General features: G+C 36.8%; 1 protein-coding gene across 6 annotated transcripts in view; it reads right to left on the bottom strand.

Moving 5' to 3' along the window:
• SIPA1L2 (signal induced proliferation associated 1 like 2) overlaps positions 1 to 17,959 on the bottom strand; it is a 135,993-nt gene that overhangs the window by 91,500 nt on the left and 26,534 nt on the right. Inside the window, exon 1 of one of the 6 annotated variants that reach the window (XM_032184247.1) lies at positions 10,621 to 10,639. The exons of 4 other annotated variants lie outside the window; for them this stretch is intronic. The gene's annotated coding sequence lies outside the window, so the exon portion shown is untranslated. Of the gene's footprint in view, positions 1 to 7,141; positions 7,570 to 10,620; positions 10,640 to 17,959 lie in introns of those variants that run through there. One more of the 6 variants, XM_032184246.1, reaches the window with a different exon arrangement.

Genomic DNA, 17,959 nt, shown 5'->3' with positions numbered 1-17,959 from the left:
ATGTCAGAGGGAAGGAAAACTAGAAAGAATCCTACTTATTGAGCTATAAGTAATCTGTTTCCTACAGGGAGACTAAAATTACATCCAGAACATAGTTTACATGCATGTACATTATCTCTTCAGGACAGAAGTATGGCAGACCATATGACTAAGACATTTTCCTATCTTCATGTATTTAGATGTACTTATCTCTCTTCCTGCAACATTTCATAGTAATTACAATTTTCTTGTAAAATCATTATCCTTAAAAAAAATGATAATGCAGAATATTTATTCCAATTCCATCTTTGAGAATGAAGAGTCTTTAATACATAATGATACAGATAATAACAATCAAGAAATACCAGTCAGCAGATAAAAACAGGTAAATTTTGTATAACACTTTCCGTATCCAGCACAGTTCAAGAGCTTACAAAGTAGGAGTAAAAAGCTGTTTGTATGACATGTACTTTACCCCAGCCACTAAAACCTGTTCAGTAGGTGTAGTGGGGTTTACCTGGCAAGGTTTTGGTAGCAGGGGGCTGCATAGGTGGCTTCTGTGAGGAGAATCCAAAAACTGCCCAAGTTTAGATAAGAGCCAGTTTCAGCAGGCTCCAAAGGGCCCTGCTGCTGCCCAGAGCTGAGCCAATAAGTGATATTTGCACCTCTGTGAGAGCAGATTTAAGAAAAGGGAGAAAAAAAGCAAACAAACAAACAAACAAAACAAAAAAAAAAAAAAAAAAAAAAAACACAAAAAACCTACTGCTGCACTACAGCAGCTGGGAGAGAGAGGACTGAGAACCAGCCCTACAGACCCCAAGGTCGGTGCGGAAGGAGGGCAGGAGGTCCTCCATGTGCAGGAGCTTGTGGAGAGGCCCCTGGTGGAGCAGGCTGTCCCCCTGCAGCCCATGGGTCGCAGCAGATCTCCACACTGCATCCTGTGGAGGAGCCCCCGGTGGAGCAGGTGGATGTGGCCTGGAGGAGGCTGCGGCCCATGGAGAGCCCCCGCAGAAGCAGGCCCCAGGCCAGAGCTGCAGCCCGTGGAGAGGAGCCCACACAGGAGCAGGAGGCTTGGGGGAGCTGCCGCCCATGTGGAGCCCATGCTGGAGCAGTGTGCTCTTGACAGATGGGCCCTGTAGTACTGACCAATATCCGGAGTAGTTCTTGAAGAGCTGCTGCCTGTGGGCAGCCCCCGCAAGATCAGTTTGGGAAGGATGGCATCCCATGGGAGGGACCCCAAGCGGAGCAGGGGCAGAGAGTGACTGTGAAGGAGGGAGGGGCGGAGACAAAGCGTCAGAGACTGACTGCAGCCCCCAATTCCCATGTTGCTCAGGGGGAAGAGGTGGAACAGGGTGGATGAGGGGGAAGGTGGTTTTCGTTTCTTTAATTTTTCTTACTTCCCTAGCTTGTTAGTAATTGGCAATAAATCTTACTATCTCCCTACAGTGAGTCTGTTTTGCCTGTGACGATAATTGTTGAGTGATGTCCCTGACCTTATCTCAACCCTTGAGCCCTTTTCATCATGTTTTTTTCCCTTTGAGGAGGGGGAGCAAGACTGTAGTTGTGGTGGAGCTCAGCTGCCCACCTGTATAAAACCACCGCAGTAGGAGAGGCCAGGTTAGAGCACAAATGAAGCAGCTTTAGTCTTTACAGAAGGATGTTCAGTTACAGTACTTAACTATCACACTGCAGCAAGTTTCACTGAAAACCAAGAACTCATTTGCAGTGGTCTTACCAAGCAAGTTGCCCAATATCAGTACCCTACAAAAAAGCAGTCATATCTATAGGCTCAGAAATTGTCACACATCCATGCATTCTTGAATTGCCCGTTAGAATGCACGCATTCTCATTTAAATTGCATAATCCTCCAAGGCAGGGACTGTTTCTTTGTCCTGTTCCAACAGGACCCCCATATGATGACCCCATTGTACACGATGCTACATACTATGATAATCCAGTCGGTAAACAACAAGTGTAACAAAGTCATTTTCAGAGGCAAAGCTCAGAAAGACAGACAGGACTTGTGTACTGCATTTAGACCATTTAAACACAAGGGAAAGGACTACCTTGTACTGACGCTGAGAAATCATTTGCATAATGCAGAGGGAAAGTCAGTAGTTGTTGAATAACCTGCTGCATGAAAATGAGGATTTGACAGTTTTGTGTCTTGGCATAACACCCCCAAAAGAAAAATTCAGCATCTGCAAACTGACTAGCTGAAGAATACAGAGGAGAGTATTCACATTATACTTGAGAAAGGAATGCACTACATGTGTTTCATTTCAATACAAACTTCAGTTTGTTAATAAGTATTAATAAATACTAAGGTGGCTAAAAGTTTACAATAAAGTTATTGTAGAACACTGGCAGAAAAAAGCAACTCAGCATTTTAGAAGAAATGAGCGTGGTCCATTATTTTAAAACAATGAAACAAAAACATTCTACCTTTTCCTAGAGTTAATCAGAAATTACCATTTTTCTTATAATTCTAGCTCAGCACTCAAAATGAGCATTAAAATTCCATTAGAAAAGCACAGCAGCAGGCATAGAGAAAAGCAAACAAAAAAAACCACAGAATATTAATAGAAGTCCTGTTTCATTGGAAAAGTATCTGTGTGAGATTTCTTGCTCTCAATATATAATAAATTGCTACAGATGAAACGATGTGACAGAAAAATTACAGGTAGTTAAGTAACATCATTATCTATAGATATCACAGTCAGTCTACAGAAATTTAAGACTTCAGGAACAAAACATGATTTCTGACAGAAACATACCTTTAGGTAACTTTAGATAAATTTCTGACAAAGTGTTAGCAATGTATTTTCTAGAGAAAGTATGACATCTTTGCCAGTTTCCTCAAACCATTTGTGGGAAGTATGTAAAGCTATTTTCACATGCTGCTTAGAATTGCTTTCAACTACTCCAGAAAAAAGAATATTGGAGTTAGAGCCTCCTGGGGTATCTGAAGAAATGGCTTTTAATGAAAGGTTGATAAGAAAGGAGAGAGGTGTTAACATTTTGACTTATTTGACATTTGGAGGTAGAACTTTGGTTACAGGTTCAGAGGCTACACTTAATTTGAATAAGGAGCAAAGTATTGTGAGAAGATAAATTGTTCAGTTAGTAGAAAGGAAGATTTGAAGCTTTGAGCTTTCTGAGTCAATATGCCACACTAATTTATAACAGGCAATTTCACTTTTCACAGGCCTATTACAGGGAGGCCCAAAATAAAGCTTTTTCATCCACTCAATAGAAAGATAAAACAAACAAACCTGTTTAGCAGCTGAGACTGACTATTCCATGAAGCTGGTTTCAACTTCTGACACAGTACTCAAAAGAAATTTGGAAGCATATGAAGCCATTTTAAGCCAGAAAATGTATGTTTTTTGTATGTTTCTGATATTTTGTTATATTTTGATATTTTGTTATATTACTTCCAGCAGAAGCAGAGATTAAATCTGCCGTTTTCACTTTGAAGAGGTCAGACTGTTCCCATTGTCCTAGGCGCTTGCCTAGGTTTCACGGTATGAGCCCATTTGCTCATACACTGGGCTTCAACTCCACAGACAACCAATTGACAAAACAGCACTAGAACAATATTAATGCTACTTTCACCAACAATGCCTTATCCTATGTATCACAAGATGTACTGAATATAACTTTTAAGCACATCTAACATTTTGAAGTAAAATGAGCCTACTGAAAGCAAAAGGTACACCCAGTACATCCATTAGTGAAACAGATAAAAGAGGGTGCAAGGCTTTTAATCATGGGAACACAACACCTTGTATGAGAAAAGCTTCGTAATTCATTCCAAAAAAAAAAAAAACAAAAAACTCTTCTGTTTTGACAAACTACCATCAATAAGTGTTAGTGTCCAGAGGAAACCCAAGCCAGAGCAACTTCAAAGGTATAAACTAAGGTCTCTAAGCGTTAACTGAGGAAAGGTTGATCTCTTCTTTGCTGATATACATGATAAATGGATGCGTCATCCTACAAGGTTTCCATATAATTACATGCAAACTTTCTTGGCTCAAAATAATTAGATTTTTAAAATTACATAAGTACAAGAATAGAGTTTACATATTGTAGTGTACAGCTGCCCATTGGTTGTTAAACTTCCACACAGACAATCCTTCAGATGTCCATCAATCATATAAAGCTATGGGTAGCACAGAACATCTGCAAATGACATTAACACTCAGTGCCTACAAAATTACACTATGACAGATGTATGCTCTTTTATGTCCTGCTGTGTGAATGTATTTGAGAGATGCAATGATTAAAATAAAACCAGAAAAACTTTGCTAAACATAACCTGTTTATGTTTCTCTTCATAAAAATTGTACAGGATTAGAATTATTTTTAAAAGTGTTTTTTGTTTTTGTTTTTGGTTGATTTTTTGTTTTTGTTTGTTTTTTGAGTTACCATGTATTGAAGCTATCTGATGAAAAACAAGGTGGTCTTCCTTAGGACTCTGATTCATGAATCACCTAAAGGTTCACACAAGTTAAACTGTTCCACCCTCTTCTGAGGAAAAAAATCCAGAAAAAAACACTATTTTGGTGATTCTGTAGACTAGTCCTATAGAAAGGCCTTATAACCATACAAGCTTGTCACAGCAGAGGGTCATCCTCCAGTTCTTAACCTATCACATGACGAGGCATATTGAAAAGGCACTACACAGCCACCCTGCATACATGCAAGCAGCATCCAGCAACTCCTCAAACATAACAGATTCCCAAAGAAATGCACAACAGCAATGTGTTGGTTCTCTTTTCTTCTGCTAGACCTACCATGTTCACCTGACCCTTCCAAGCACATCTGAGCGAGCCTGAACATCACTAAACACCACCACTTGAGCAAAGAAGCACGTCTCTAAGGGCAACGAACCTACAAGGTTGTTGCTCTGCAGCTTTGTAGTCTTATCACCTAGGTCTTACCAATTGAATATTTGCAATGATGAATAGTGTTTCTCTATTTATTTATTTTAACATGAGACTCTCATTAGAAGGGCCGTCATATGTGTTCCTCCAGGATGAATGAAAGTCATCTGTAATTACTAGATGCAACTGCAGACATTCACCTCCGTCCTCTTCAGGAACTGAGCAGCTCCCACTAATTACAAGTCAGTTCAGCATTCCTCCAGTTTGGTGTATTCACAGAAGCTGCTAACACCACTTTTTTCTAATACTTCATAACCTCTGGGGGGAGAGGCAATCATAAAGTGGATAAGTGCAGTTTTAGAAATTCAAGCCAGTTTATTTTTTTTGGGGGAGCTCTTTTTTATTACTTTTTAAGTCAACTTTATTTTCAAAGCAAAGAGAATTTGAATAATCCCACCCATCACAGAAGTTCACAATAATGAAAGTAGTAAAAACATGCTCCCCCACTAATTAATAAATAAATGTCAAATACTGCCTTTTGGAACAGATGGACCATTAAGAAAATCAAAACGTTCTAGTGTGGAAGAGATTTAAAATATATTCACTAAAAAGTATACAGAGTACACATAAAAAACACTTTTTTTTGAAAAACGGAAATACTGGTTTCTCTATTTCTTATGTTTTCAAGACAGTAAAACAGAAAATAAGCATTATGCCATGCCATTTGGCAATAGAATGGCTCTGATGTCATAGTTCTGAATTATTTTTAGTGGTAAAGAAGGAAATGGTTGATTAAAGTAAAATAAGTTCTTAAAGAAAAAAAGGAAACACTAGCCTTTATCTTGATTGTTTTTTTATGCAAACTGTTCTGGTTTGACCTTGTTTCTTTGTTAACTGGTGTGAACTGTGAGGTAGCATAAACTCAAATACTCTTGGCCAGCATTATGAACCTTTCCAACTGGCCACAGCTCTTCAGTTTCAGATGACAGCAAGTAACTTGTCATGTACTTCTGCATCACTTTAAAACTATAAAGTATTATTTCCTGTTACCACACATGAAAGAGCTTCTTAAACAAGTTTTTTTTGTTTGTTTTGAGAACAGAGACCTCCTTTTCTTCTGTCTTTTTCATCTGAAAATGAACTTAAATATAGAACGAAAATACACTGGAATGTATAGTGACCACAAAACACAATCTAAATTTGGAAAGCAGATTGCATAATATTAAAAAAGTACTTCAAATATGCTAGTAGTTACCAACCAACCTGGTAAGTTTAACTTTGATAGAGTCACAATTCTTCTGAGCAATGAAGAAAACTTTTCCACATAATTCTAAATGTGAACAGTAAGTGGAACAAGATTTGCTAGCAGAATATTGCTTTCTCTCAGCAGTCCATGCAAATTCATCACAACATAATAGCTACAAAGTCATTGTCATTTGTTTGGTGATCATTTGATATCTTATCTGGAATCAAACTGCTTGCAAACTAAAAAGTCTTATTAATGAAACTTAGGATAAGAGAAAATTCTGGTAAAAATAAAGTTTTACGCAAACTTTATGGTACACTGCTTCCCACCCCCAGAAGTTGAATATCTTTTAGCTCTCTTTATCACTGCTTTATAGTTTTACCATTGCTAGGGGAAAGCACATGTTAAAAAAAACTCTCTGGAATTGTCCTGTTGCAAAAATATGCTGTGTATTTTCATTTTAAATATGAAGAAAATAAGAGTCTTCAGAACTATGACATTGAAACACCTGTCAAAAATACCAGGCTATACCAACAAGACACCTTCTTCCTAGATCTTCTCAACAGAAGACCCCTCCCATCATCGTGACAGAGGTTAAGGAAGGCAGATCCAGTGTTATACATGTAATCTTCCTGTTTGAGAAACACTGAAGAAAGTATCTATAAGCCTTTCTTGATTCTTAGCATAACGACAATGAAGAAAACTAGCCTTTAAAGAGCTATAAACTTACAAATAAGCTCTTAACAAATCAGGAATCCTATTTCTTTTTTCCCTACCCTTTCAACTCCCAGTCTTATCTTTCTTAAGATTCTGTAAGAATCTCTTACAGGATGCCATGTGAGATGATAGTTGCAGGCAATCTTAAGTGTGCTATCATCTCCCTAAACTCCTCGGAAAAAGAAGTGTTGCTTTAATATGACTTACTGAAATAGTTACACATATAGCTAATTACTGAAATTAGTGATCTAATGAACAAGTCAAAATATTTTAGGGAGAAAACAAGCATTTGGCTGTTTCAGTAACTTACCTTTAAGTATCTATGATGTATGTGAAGCAACTGTTGGGAAGTATGAACAACGTATACCGTTGGTAAGCAGGGGGAATGTGAATTACAAATTCACATTCATCTGGAATGGTTTGCTTTTATAGGGCCAGTTTCATTTTTACTTCTGCTTTTAAAATTCTGATTACATAACACCCCCCATCCAATAATTCAGACACTGAATTTTATATTTGATTTATCACATTCTGCTCCTTATGTAAATGAAAGTGCTCGGATAGGACGGTATAATTAACTGATCCAAACGGCTCACGCACTGGCATAGTAATGCACTGTAAGCATTGTAAGAAACAATCTGCCTCTGAATTTTATTATTGGCCTTGATTTAGCACAAAGTTTCTGGTCAGCCAACAAACTTTATATCATTCACACAGACTGCACATTTCTGGAACTGTTTTTACTTGGTGTCAGTGCATATTTCCTCTCTCTTGTGCAACACATTTATATAACAGAAACTACAGATTTATTTCAAAAAGATTAGAAAGGAACAATAACATTTGATAAGCAGCTGACTCTTAGAATGCTCGTATAAGATAAGAAAAGAGATGAGAAAAAATGCACTTTTGATACATCCTAATGAAACTGGAATCCTTCTCCTTCCCAATGTATACTAACTGTCTTTCTCAGTAAAATCCACAACAACTTCCCCAGCTCCTACCCCCAAAAAATTCAGGACACTACCAAATTCTATTTTGTCTCTAACCTTTTTTACCTAATATTTTTACCTAAAACTGAATTCATTCTGTATTTGCATATTTGACAACAAATTATAAATTGTTTCCAGGAGCTTTCAAATACTAGGGTAAACATTATATGCAAAAGAAAAGTGTCTTTACTGCAATTTATAAAGCCAGTGATTTTAAAGGATTTTCTACAGACTGTACTCAGCTAGTTTTTCCACATTTTTACACAAATTAATGCACAAGAAAACAAAAAACACAATTAAAGATGCACAAATATATGCATATAAGGTAATGTGAATTCTTGCTGACATGAGTCAAGTATGATGAATAGTCTTTTATAATGCAAAAGGAAATAAAATCAAAATAGTCAGGACCTGACTGATCATTAATTGCTAATTAATTTTTACATTAAGAACACACTTAAAAACATCAAACATGTTGATAAATGCTTTTTTGGATAAGTGTATAGTTCGGTATTCAATGCTCCGGTGGTTTGAACTTTTTCCAGACCATTTACATGGGAGTAAATTTTTGTGCAGGTTCAAGGCTGCACTGTATGGACAGTCACATTACATGTGTGTATAATGTCATCAAAAATACTTCTGCATCTGTACTCTCATTAGTTTGTAAGCCCATGTTAACAACGATTTTGAAAAAAAAAAAAAAAAAAAAAAAAAAAAAGGAAAGAAAAAGTGCTAAACACTTCAAAATACGTTTTGTTAAAGACTAGACTTAAGGTTCCAGCCAATGTTCTTCCACTGATTCAATGAAAGGGGGCTCTCTCTATGCTTACTAAAATGCTTCATGAAAGAACTCATGAATCAATCAGTTCTGTCACTCTAATAATCCATCTGCAAGTCTTAAAACATTCAAAACTAAACCAAATATTGTCTGCCAATGATTGTCAGTTTCATAGAACCAACAGCATTAGTCATAGCAAGAGGTAGCAGACTACTTTGTTAGTCTCTGCATAAAATTAAAAGCAAATCTATACTCACATTTCTTACCTAAAACACTGACCCCTCCCCATTTGCCTCGTTTGACCCCTGCCCCTCTACCCCCACCTCACTTCAGGTGAAGGTAACTCTCCCCCATTTCAATGGACTCGAATGAACTACAGTCTAGCACCAATTGCACATAAGAGATGACCCTGATTTATGCAGAAACAACTCCAGGAAAAAATTTAGAAGGGAATAGTTCTTTCCTGCTGTGCATTGTACAGGAATGTAATTTTCTTGCAAGTCCTTACAAGCAGCTAACATGATGGCTTCTATAGGGCCACGTATTTTTCTCAGACAAACCTGTGAATTCATCTGGAAATAAAGCAAACAGTCCATCTAATTTCTTCCCAGCTACTTAAGAAACTAGAATAAGTTAACTTTTTTAAAAATACATCAGTAGTTTAATATTGTTTTAAAGCATTGTTAGACCTGAATTTGTAAGACAAGAACAATTCAACGCTACCAAATAAAACCACACCAGGTCATCTCAATGCAGCAGTTCTTTTCATATTTAATGCTCAAACAACGTACAGTTCGAATGAGTATTTGTAGAACCTCTTAAATTTTAAGAAGTGTTAATAAACGTAATTTTTGTTAAGCAGGCACCAGGGCAAAAGTTTGTTACAGCATTTGTAACTGATTTAAAAAATGCACTTTCACAAACATTGAATGCAATTTACAGATATACAATTAATTGTTCCTACACACACAATGGCTCTGCATTAGAATGAGACAGAATTCAATGCACCATGCAAACTGATATGCACATAAAAAGTTGGACAATACTACAATAGTAACATATTGTGCTTAAGCTAAACAAGGCAGGCATTATTTCCATTGAACTCTACAGCAGCCCAGTGACATTTGTGAAGTGACTGGGGAAAGAGTACACATTAGCATAAAAATTCTGAGTCTACGGGAGAAAAGCAGCTTTGTAGAAAACTGCAGAACTACAGAACATACAGAAACGATTATCCAGAGCAATGGATAATGGATCCTACACAGTGCAATACAGTATACGTCTTCCTAGTCTGAAATACTGTGCTAAGAGGTTGACTCATTGAGTAAGTGAGCTACCATACAAGGAACGGAATTATTTTTTTTTTCGGTTGTTTCTGTAGGGGTTTTAGTTTCCATTTTATATATATATATATATACAAAAATAATAAAGAATGAGTACAGTTTGTCCAATGTAGTTTGTTTTCTAAGCAATATCTGTAACTATGTATTCCCCATTGTGTTGCAATATCATTCAGATTCCAGTAAGAAATAAGTTCTCACTTCTCTGATACAGAGAAATAAATTCAACTTCTATTCCAAGAAGTCTACAAAACTGAACCTCAACAGTCAACACTCAGACAAATACCACAACTACCATGGATTCTCTGAAGTGGGAAGGCAAGAGGAAAGTTTGACAGATTTCCAGTTCATCCTCACCAAATACATGATCATTTAAAAACCAAAACATTCACACAAAAAATAAAAAAATAAAACCTACAACTTCTTCCCAGTTCTGGCCATCACCAACACGTAATAATTGCAGACATAACAATGGAAATAGATCCTGAGTCTGGGCAATGAACATGTATGCATTACTGTTCTGGAAATCTATGCTTCCAGAGAAGGAATGAACACCAGTTGAGAGACTATGTATGTGGTTAACTGAAAGATTCTTTAAACATGAATCAGTATCAAAAACAGATGTCTTAATCTGATTAATAAGCAGATTTCATAACAACTGAATAATGAAGGTAGTACTTACCCTACAGAATAAACAAATGAAGTGTAGATAATGCAATGCAAAAATGCTCCATCCATACAGTGCATACAGACATTTCTATCCTGCCTTTGTAAGAGTTTTGCTTTGTTTTTAAATGGAGCACAAGGACTACAAGTGCTTGAACAAGAACAGCCACCCACCCTCAATCTACCACATAGTCAAGCTTCAGAGATATGGGATACCAATAAGGCCTCCTTCCAATCTGTGAAACAAGTTAATTTTATAACTATAATTTAAACCTAAACAAAGAAACATCTGTTGCCATCGGGCTTAGCTAGACTTCTACAAGCTAGGTAAGAAAATACAAGTAATAAAACTATTTTAGTGAAATCTTCATGTAGCAGAAATCTTCATGTACCCAACACAGATAGGTCATTGCTGGGATGAAAACTTCAGGGAAATGTACACCTTAAAAAGGACAGAGAATTAAACACTTGAATCAAAATAATGGGGTTGTTGTCAGCAAGAAAATCACTATGTTTATCGCTGGCTAAAAGGAGACAGCAAGTATATTCTAGTCAAAGCTGACACTTAGATATCAGGAAAAGCAACAAATAAAAGACTGTCAATTAGAAACAAGTTACATGTTAAAAGTTCAGGCTTGGAATTGGGAAAAGCAGAGAAGAAGGAAGTACATTAACTATAAAAAACTGCTAGAGAAAATAATTTTAATAAGATTAAACAAATAATTTAAGCAGCTTCAAATCATTCTTGACTAAAATTAAGATTTTCTTACCAGTATTTCTCTCTTTCTACATCTACACAACATCCAACGCAAATCAGTTTTGTGGTCCTCCATCTACATGGAGCCTGAGTGAGACTGAATTGCTTTATTCCTCAGGTTAGGACGTGCACGAACACATACATGTATGCTTATAATAAATAAACAAACATACATGTATATACCGGTAGGTTTGCATATGCTGAGCTCAGTTCCCTCCTCTTTAGCAACTACATGGACAATACACACACAAACTTAACTGAAATAAAAGGGAAAGAAGCTGCCTGGACAATTATTTTAAGGAAGGAAGAATAGAGAGCATTGCATCAGTGGACAAAAATGAGAAACAAAGAGAAGGAAAGAGCCTAAGTGAGCTCCAGAAAAGGCAGCACCCAGCTGACAAGGGGCACACAATAGAACACACGTCCCAAAAGAACACACTGTCACCAATCCTTCATCCCCCGTCCATTTTGTTTGCGGCCAACACTGGCATTAGCATGAGGGATTGACTCTTCTGGCAAAAGAAGTCAAAACAAATTAAGTTTAGGTAAGATTTTTCGTATTTCACTCAGCACTCTAGTAGTGAATTTAAAAACAAAACAAAAAGCCTACTAATTTTAAATCAAACAGATGAGTGAAGTGTTAATACTGAATCATCCACTTCAGTTGGATATTCACAAAGACGACAGGCAAGATATGGAGCCCTTACAGAGATGAATCTATCTTCCCCAAGTACTCCAAAATGCATTATTTCTGATAATGTTTTATACAAAGCTGTAAACCTTGTGTGACCATGAAAGAAACACCTTCTGTCTCTCCAGAATATTTGTTGTGCTTTGTTTCTGCAAGATTCTCCTCAAAGAGTTACCTTTATTCATTCTCATACTGAAAATTAACACTTTGTTTTTTAAAGAAGTTTTAAGAAGTTTTTAAGGGTTTTAAACTTCTTGAACTAAAAGACATTTTATATTTACTGGATGACAAATAATTTAGAAATTAACACACTATTTCTCTGCAAAAAGATATTAGACATACCATGCATCACAGCAGCATCGAAATATTGATTATTTTTCTCCTCAGAACTACAGTTCCAGGTATAACTTCCCTAGGCCCTATATTTTCTGCAGACTTGCAGCTGTTGCACTGGCAACTGTCACATTGCTCCTGCATGTTATTAGTGTGTCTGGTTTCAAATTGTACTTCTGTCCAATTTTGTTAAACCAGGAAACCCAAGCTTCCAACATTGAAATAATTACTTCAGTATATAGTTTTAGAAGCAACGAGCACAATGGAGAACACAAAAACACAATGGAGACTTCTATGAGGATTTAAGTGTGTGGTTTACTATTTCAGTTTCTTGGGTGAGCTTAACAACAAACTACTACTACTGGAACGGCAACGAGAACATCAACATGGAGGTTTAAGACACTACCATCTTCATATTTCATAAAACATGCTTGTCAAATACTGCATACTGAAATTGTTTTAAGTCATTTTTTATGTTTTATGTTTATATTTCTCCCGTTAAAGAAAAAAAAAAAAGTTGAAATGAAAGCTATTTTTAAACCATTTTATTACCTCAACAACTCATAGTGGTAATAATCCTTAAAGAATAACAACTTTCTTTTCAACTTCAGCCAATAACATCCCACTTTAGAAAGTTAGAGACTATCAAAGTATATGCTACACCTGTTCCTTCAAGAAAAACAGCATTTCAAACGTTTATTTCTATTGTGTGTTTTAAGTCTGTATCAAACCACATCAAATGCAAAATAAGAGAGAGACAGGACTACTTGGCTAAATCTGAAAGTACCGTAAATACTGGCTGCCCTGAAGACTGAATTAGCTGCAATGCATACAGCTGTCATGTCACACTCATCCTCCTGCAAAACAGAGCTACCAACTGCCAAATGTAATATAATAATTAGCATACGTATGTAAAGGAAAAAAGGCTAGACTATGACATTTTATCTGCTCCTTAGAAAATAGTTTTGAATTAAACCTGCAGCCCAATCTGACCTTCAAAATTAAAAAAAAAAAATAACTCGCCAAAGCAAAACAAAATAGAAAAACAAATTATTTGTAAGAGTGTATTCTAAATTTTCAAGCAAGCTAGAGGATATTTCTAAACATTCTCTTCTTAAAACAGACAAAATACTAACTACTTCAGGGAAAGACAAAAACAATCAGTCAAAAATCAAAATCACATTCTTTCTGTCTGACTTCTAAACATGTTCAAAAGAACACCACTCATCACTTACTCAGGAAAAAATAAGTAAATATCTGTGAATGGTGCTTTGGAGCCAACTGGAAAATAAAGAAAAGCAAAAGTAGAAATATACAGTCTATGTAATCTGTCAGTCACACAGACATAATTAGCTGTTATTAGCTGTTATCATTAACAAGCAGGAAGATCACTTTTCTACAATCTCCAAGAGACAAACAACAAAAAGGGAGGCTGTCACAGGCAGAAACAGCTCAGCTCTTCCTTTCTTCTTTCTTCTAAGGAGGCAGTTAGTATATTAGTATGTATGCCTAACAAAAAGTGCATAAAATGGAAACATGTTCCTGTCCCTCTCAGAAATAACCACTTCAAAAAATGTTTAGAAATTTCGTTTATACTTTTGAGAAAACTTTGTTGCTACAATCGACTTTGATCCTCAGCATTTGCTGGCATGAAGTCATGCCCTTCCTGAAGCTGTCCACAATAGTTAATTTCACCATCCTAAAAACCAACAAAGAAATCTCAAGAAAACTCAAGCAAAACTTCCTTGTTTCCCCCCTCTCCTTCTTTCCTTCTTCTATCTATGATTTCTTGCCATTCATAACACTTCCCCCATTTGTAATGAGTTCAAACAACAAAAAAAACAACAACACATATACAAGCTGACATCAGACATAGTATAGGATCAGGGGAATTTTTGTTATTACTCCTGCCCCCGCTCACCCTGGCCAACACGCATGACAGAGTACACAGACCAATCCTAAGGAGGAATTTGATGAGGCAGCAAATCCAGTTAGTAGGCTTAAATGACATGAGCGAGAGGGCAAGACAAACTAAAAACTGCAAGTCTAACAGGTAAGAACTAGAAAGTAACATTCCTAGCAAATCAGTGACTTTTTAGAGGACTAGAAAAGAGAGCGCTTGTGAGATTTCTATTTTTGAAACCAGATACTTCCTCACCTCCCCATCTACCCTTCCTGACCCCTCTTACCCCCATCTTTACAAATAGACATGGCTCAGAGTGTGCTGGGTTAATACGCAGACCAGGTCAGCCTGCTTACAAGATTATTTTAAGTTGTCCACATTTTTCAGATATAGAGCGGGTGCAACAGGCTACCTAAGAGAAGACCAAATATAACAAGAGGCCGTCTATATCATATTATTGATATTTTAAGATGAAAATTTAAGACTAAAACTTACTGAAAACAAATATTTAGACATCCCATAGACAGGGTAAAAACATTACAGCATAGTCAGTTTCACAAGATCCAAACTATCAACAGTTATATCAAACTGTTTTAACCCTGAAAAACACTTCCAAAATCTCAATATTTTTTCCCCCCGAAAAAACACTGACCAGAGCCTGAAAAAAATTAGTCTGTGCTCATTACCCTGCTACCTAAGGTCACTAATCAAGGAAAAAAAATGATGTGAGAATTATCCCTGAAATGTAACCAAGAAAGGAGTTACAATAACCTCAACCATCTTTTTAATTCATGGGATGTTTCAGTGTTTTCGCTTTTTTCTGCCCAAAAAACATACAGCGTCTCCCCTTTCCCTAAAAATCATACTCCAAGTGTGTTCTTCCCTCTGCTGAGATCACCTTCTTCCACTTGCTGGCAACACTTACCCTAATGTAGCTCCCAGTACCATCAGCCTTCTTTGCAGCAAGGGCAAGTTGCTGGCTCGCTTTCAACTTGGTGTCCACTAGAAACTCTAGGACTTTCTCTGTAAAGCTGCACTCCAGATGTTTGGTCACCAGCATGTATTGGCATAGAGGGTTGTTTCTCCCTAGGTACAGGAATCTGCATTTCCCTTTGTTGAAATAAGGAGGTTTTTCTCTGCCCATTTCTGCAGCCTGTTGAGGCCCCTCTGAATGGCAGCACAACAAACTGGGGTATCAGACACTCCTCATAGTTCTGTATCATCAGCAAACTTGCAGCACATGCACTTAGTTCCATCATTCAGATCACTAATTAAGATATTAAACAGTACTGAACCCCACTAACAACCTGTGGTGTACGCCACTATTGATTGACCTTTGGCAGGACTTGGTGCTGCTGATCTCAACCCTCTGAGCCTGGCAATTCAGTCAGTTTTCAGTCTTCCTCATGAACAATTATCTAGCCCATACAGTTTATCTAAAAGGATGTTATGGGAGACATGGAAAGTCTTGATAAAAAAAAGTCAAGGTAGACAATAGCCACTGCTCTTCCCTCATCCACAAAGTCAACCAGCTCATCAGAGAAGGCTATCAGGTGAGTTAAGCATGATTTTACCTTGGTGGATTTTATCTTGGTGGTCCTATATCAGGCTCTTTCCAAGATGTACATCTCTCTTGTAGCAGAACCAGACACAGTAATAGTATTAACAATACAGCATTTGAAAATTTGAGTGTCCTACTACTTTCCAAGCTTCAGTAAGCTGAGCAGACAGATCCACCTCGAGTGTGGAAGCAGTACAGTCACATTTCATGACTTTGCACTCAACCTCATTAACCTTTCCAGAACCACAGATTTTGTGGAGCACAATACAGAGAAACCCCTCCAACACAGCCAAGAGGCTTTAAAAAAAATCTTCACAATAAATACATTCAGTGCTTTCCACAAAAAAGTCGTATCACACAATACTCTACCCATATCATTGGATCAAATTTACTGCTATACGCATTCTTCTTTTGCATTAGCTTCTGAAAATACGGAATGTTTATGCATAAGCTGTGTTGTTCTACTTACTCCTTTAGCATAACTATCAACACCACATACCAACTGTCAACAGGTTAGTTTTTCAAGAATTCACAAAAATACATAAGGCTTTAGAAGTACTTTCCTTCCCAGGTAACAAACACATTACAAGAACACATAACTTCAAAGTGGGATAAGATGTCCAAAGCACTAAGCAATCTGAATAATTTAGATTGCTTTTAAACAGTTGAAATCTTAGATATTCTAAAATATTTAATTTTGTGATAATTTTTAAAATAGCATTAAAACATCTTTTTGACAACTCGTAAGACAAAAATGTTACAATATTGTTCTGACAATTTCTAAAGCAAAACACATTACTTATGTGAAAAGCTACACATAAGATTCTCAGAAATATGTTTCATGCTGCTGTTTATATAGCAGGGCTTCATCATCAGGCACAGTAACACAAGTGTACTGATCTTATTTCATATTACAGAATAGACCATTCATTGAAAAAATAGAGTCTTAGATGAGAAGGGGAAAACAACTATTAAGTTAACATTTGCAAAGGAAGCCACTTAAAGCAGACAAACGGTAACATGTACCTATTGAACATCCAGCTAACGTAACTGCTGTAAAGCACAGATCGCAAAGTGGCTCAGGTAACTGGAGAGGAAGTTCAATTTTGCTTCTTGCATCAAAGCATGCCAAACCACTGGCAAGGAAAGTCAATTACTCAGGTTCTCCTAAGACTATGAATCTTTGAATATATTGACAAACCTGTAGAGAGTGCAAAAGGAATTATCTTTCTTCATACAAATCTCTGAAAGCATAGTAAGTTATGCCAAAAAATAAATAAATCCATTCTTCTTTCAGAATACCTTTTTTTCTGGAAACCATATGTAGTTGGAAGTGAAAACTAGAAGTTGTTTTTTTTTTGGAATTACCAATACAATACAGACAGGAAACTATTATCCTGGAAAGAAGCACGAACTATAATACTTGACACGCTATTATAAAGCATAAAGTAAAAATTATCCCCAAGCCTGCATTTGGAACACCTGAAATATTCTGGAAGGACAGTCCTGTCCTCTATCTTCAACAGGGATAAATATTCCATAAGCAGCTGTTAGAGATTTTGTACTTTCTCTGCTTTGCCTCCCATGTTTGGCTGGCCTCCCTGGTTGGATGTCCAGACTATGAAGCACGTCTGTCATGGGAACTGCATGAGTATACATTGTTCAGTCAGAAAGAAAATTGCTTGACACCAGATGCTGCCTCCTTGGCTAGCTGGCCATCAGCATGGACACTTAATGCTTAAACACCAGCTCTTGGGAACTTAGGTTGTCTCCTAGGCAAACATAGCTTAGCATTGAACTTAACAAACAATAAAACATTTTGGGATATCTACAAAAAATAAAAAAGTTGTTTCCATTTTTATTTTCCTGCCCCAAAATAGGAATATTTTAGAAAAAAATGCGCAAAGTAAGCTTTCTGCAAGAAAACAGAAGTTTCTGACCAGCTTCAGTAACGGCCTCTTCTACTCTTCCTGTAGAACAGGACAGTAGCAGAACACTGCCTTTACTGTAGAAGTATGGTTCTTGAAAAGACTGGAAATTAAGAGACTAGAATGAATGCAGTATCAGAAGTAACTTATTTAATATAATTTATAATCATATATACTTTTTC

The sequence above is a fragment of the Aythya fuligula genome, chromosome 3 (genome assembly GCF_009819795.1).
Source record: "Aythya fuligula isolate bAytFul2 chromosome 3, bAytFul2.pri, whole genome shotgun sequence".
Taxonomy (NCBI): domain Eukaryota; kingdom Metazoa; phylum Chordata; class Aves; order Anseriformes; family Anatidae; genus Aythya; species Aythya fuligula.
Note: the sequence above shows the minus strand (reverse complement) of the source record. Positions and strands in the feature narration are given on the sequence as shown.